This window comes from Camellia sinensis, chromosome 4 (assembly GCF_055761805.1).
Source record: "Camellia sinensis isolate YWXY chromosome 4, ASM5576180v1, whole genome shotgun sequence".
Classification (NCBI taxonomy): domain Eukaryota; kingdom Viridiplantae; phylum Streptophyta; class Magnoliopsida; order Ericales; family Theaceae; genus Camellia; species Camellia sinensis.
In genome coordinates this window covers 179462637-179466691 of record NC_138964.1, presented here as the reverse complement: position 1 = coordinate 179466691, position 4055 = coordinate 179462637, and the positions used below count along the sequence as shown (strand labels likewise).

Genomic DNA, 4055 nt, shown 5'->3' with positions numbered 1-4055 from the left:
GAAAAGAGGGAATGAAGACTTACCCTTGAAGAGCAGCCATGCAGCAGCCTTTGATCCAAGAAAAGGAGCTCTTGACCTCTGAAAATTAGCCTCAAATGGCTGGAATGGAGGATGGAGGCCTTTTGCTATGGGTTGGTGTGTAAATGGCCAAGGATAATGGACTTTTTTGAGCTTGGAAGAGGAGGGTTCAATGTATAGATATAGGGTTGTATCTATATGGTGCCTCAGCTGGTTTTTTTCATCTAACCTAGCATAAGGAAGAAGAGAGCTTCCTTTATAGAGCCAAAGGAGTAAGACTTCTCTTAGAAGCTTCAAAACCAAGAGCCAAGATCCTCCATACACGTGTATGGAGGATCCAGTCTGTGCCCTCCAGCTGGCACAGCTGGCATCCATTCAATCTGTAGAATGCTCCGGAAGGTCGTCGGCTAGCAAAATCTGCCGGCCGGCTACTTTAAAGTGCCGGTCGGCACAATAAATTGCCGGTCGGCACAAACAGAGTGCCGATGGGTGGCCGGTGAGGTCAAAAAAGTGCCGGTGGATGTCCAGATTGAAGCCCCGGAAGTTAGCTTTCCAATGGCGCAAACCTTGCATTAAAATTCCTTCTGTGCAAAAAGTTATGCCCTTTCCCGTGAAGCCGCGCAGATTCAATCTAACCAGGATGATGCCCGACTTCAACTGATCATATCTCCCCCACCCGGACTTGGCTCTAGGAGATTCTTGAGTGCAAAATGAAGCCACGGAAGTCTTCTTTCCAACGGTGGTGGCCCCATAGCTAAACTCCAAGTGTACAGATAGATAAGCCCGATTCAGCGAGGGCTGCTCGACTCGCTTCTACCCGGATTCATGCCGAACTTCTCCCAAACTAGTTTTCTCCTCTCCTTTCCTCTTTTCTTCAACTCCAAAACCCTAAACAAAGTGTTTTGAAAGATTTGCCTCTCTTCTAGCCGAAGAAACTAATTCTTTGCCCTGCACATCTCTCAACACCGAGCAAACCATCAGTAGTGCCCAAGTCTTAAGGGCGGTCAAAAATGGGGTGTCTACAGTGGCGCTGGCCTCGATACCCTTTATTGCTACATGAGCGCAACCTCCTGAGAGCGAGGGACCATAGTAGGTGGCTACTGGCAAGCCTGGGAGGTACATTTTTCCCTCTTAATTTACATTATTGCTTTTATTATCTGTACACTGCATACTGCACACATTACATTCTGCACTCAGCATTCTGCATTTTCTATACATTCTGTATTCACATTCTGCATTCTATATATCCTATACTCTGACAGCCACTGCGTTGCCTTTCATAGCTGTGGATTTAAGCGTACTTCCCGACATTGGCCCCTGAGCTCAAGGTTGAGGCACCTCTTGGGATCCCCTACTCACGCAAATTTGAGGGTCGGTGCCGGCCTAGGCCTCGGGAGACTCTGCTCTACCTCTGGCAGTTCTTCAATACTGTACGGGCGACGGAGGTGATCCAGAACTCTTAGTTCTTCATGCTTTCAACTTTGATTCATCTTGCATATTTATGACATCTAATCAATTTATGCACTTGTTACCCGCAGGTGACCTGGCAGCCTTGGATCGACATGCCAGGGAATCCTCGATTTTTGTTTGCTGGGGCATGGGGCTCCTCCTGATATAGGGTCTTGTTTGAGGGACCGGTCCGCAGGGCCTGGTTTCTCGGAGAGCGCTTCATGCGCCAGACGATGGGCAACTCCAATCAGGATGTCCCCTCACTGCCTCCACTAGAGATGCGGTCTGCAGGGGGTCTCACACCCTGGAAGACGGATGACTTTATGTTGGGTATTGACGCGGTCCTTTTCCTGGAGGAGGGGGATTACACGACATATCTCCATACATACCTGATGCCTCCACTGTCAGGTGTCCGTACCCCAGGAGGAGAGCTGCTAACATGTCTTCCTCAAGTCGCGCCCGAGCCGGAGACATTCCTTCGAGCAGCGGGGCCGACATATCCAGAGACGGGATTGGAGGGATGCCCTCGACTTGGCAGTATGCTGGATAGCCAGATCCTCCGACCGAGCTGACGGGCTGGCAGTATGGGACTTCTAACCTGATTCCACTAGAGCCTTCGATGCCCGACTATCGATACGTCAATGACCCTGACTCACCACCGGTATGTTTTACAGTTTTCATTTATCACTCAGATATTTAGACATTCATTCATTCACTGATGACTTGAACTTGTGTCTGCAGCCTCCCAGGGAGTGTACTAAGGGGTTACTCGGAGTGGTGGCCTCACTCGAGAGTATGGTTCTGCGGAGGGAGACGCTACTATATGCCTCCGGCATTCGGGTACTTTTCAATTTCCTTGCATTTATCATACTTCTGATGACATATGGAAACTGAACATTTCACTGCATTGATTCATTGTATGTGTAGAGCACACCTGACACATCATATTCACATACTATATCTGCATGCACCCACTCTATGTATCATTCTCACATCTGCATCTGATATACATACTGGCTGATGCATTTAAACTGTCCTTTTCAGGTCCCACCTCTACAGACTGGGCCATCCAGGTCTTCTCGAGTGGCTAAGATAGAAGTCTCAGTACGCGGCTGGGGGGGACGCAGAGCACCTGTTAGACAGGATGACGAGTCTAGTGAGGAGGAGGAGTCAGTACATCCATAGTCAGAGACATCTGCAGGCAGGGATGACGACTCTGGTTCCAGTTCTGAGGGCAGAGGTGACGCCGAGGAGAATTCCGAGGACAGTGACTCTGATTCAGATGATGGTGCCAGTGGCGGTGGCGCGGAGGCTACTCAACCGAAGAGGGTGAAGAGGGCCTCTCGGTCTTGAGCTTGATAGCACTGATGCAGATATTCCTGTTTTATTTTTCTTTTTACATGTAGTTGTAGCACATTGTACAGCTTAGGCAGTTTTATTTCCTTTAAAACTTGTATCCTGTTGTAAAATGTTGTAAAAAGGAAACATGATGGAATGAAAATGGCTTTTCGTTCAAAAAGTGTTGTATTTGTATTCTAAGCATCGCATCGCATCATTTTGCACAAAAAAATGGATTGAATGGAATTGAACATCGATGTATTACCAAGTCAGGTAGTGAACCAACACAACAGACTAAACAACTCAACTCAATAAGAAACAACAAAACCTTAGCAAGTTACAACTCGAAAAGCAAAGAGCAACAACTCGATAAACAAATAGCAACAACTCGATAATCAAAGAGCAACAACTTGATAATCAAAGAGCAACAACTCGATAAGCAAAACTTAACAACTCGATAAGGAAATGTATTTTAGACAAACAAAGTGACGGAACGCATCTGAAACAGAGGTAAACTCGGACCTTCAGCACTCTCTGCACATAGGAAAGCTAGAGACTCTCTTCTGGAGGCAAGGAAAAGGCTGCAGACAACTTTTGCTCCATGGCCGACCACCAAAAGTGGCTGGCCGACCACTTTCTTGGCCTGGAGACCAGAAAAGTAGCTGGCCGACTAGAAAAACTGGCTGGCCGACCAGAAAAAGTGGTCGGCCGACCAGTTAGCCTGGGGACCTCTAGTTTTTTGACACTTGTCTTCCAAACAATGCCTTATCCTTCATAAAGGTTCCAGCTTTGTGGTTTCCTCATTCTAACTCAGTTTTGCACCAAAATAGAGGCATTTCTTGTCCAAAATCTCACAAATTGGATTGCTACTTTGGATGGCTCAAAAAAGGTGAATTTCCAGGGCTTCGGCATAAATGCACTATTCACGCTGAGTCGCACCTCGTTGCGTTTTCCGTTCCTTCATGCCACGGCAAGGTTTTGGAATTCGGTAACTCACGTCATTAGCTTTGGCAGACAAGAGATATGTCCTACTTTCGAAGACTTCCAAGCTCTTATGGAGTCCAAGCGCGAGGAAGAGATTTTGCCACAATTCCGTTTTGGCCACGTCCAAGCCTTAGGACGGGCTCACTTTGCACGACAATCGATCATTAACTCGCGACGAAGTTCTAGATATTCTGAGCTTGGTTCGTTGGTTTTCTGATGCCGGTGACCGGGGCGATCATGACTGGCATCGTTTTTGGCGACATGCG

General features: G+C 47.5%; 1 long non-coding RNA gene across 1 annotated transcript; it reads left to right on the top strand.

Annotated features, from left to right (window-relative positions):
• Nucleotides 1-1556: 1556 nt before the first annotated feature.
• On the top strand, nt 1557-2986 carry LOC145789725 (uncharacterized). The gene is made up of 3 exons (XR_014327974.1): nt 1557-2128; nt 2209-2307; nt 2512-2986. It is a non-coding gene; the product is annotated as an uncharacterized LOC145789725 (long non-coding RNA).
• The last annotated feature ends 1069 nt before the right edge of the window (nt 2987-4055 follow it).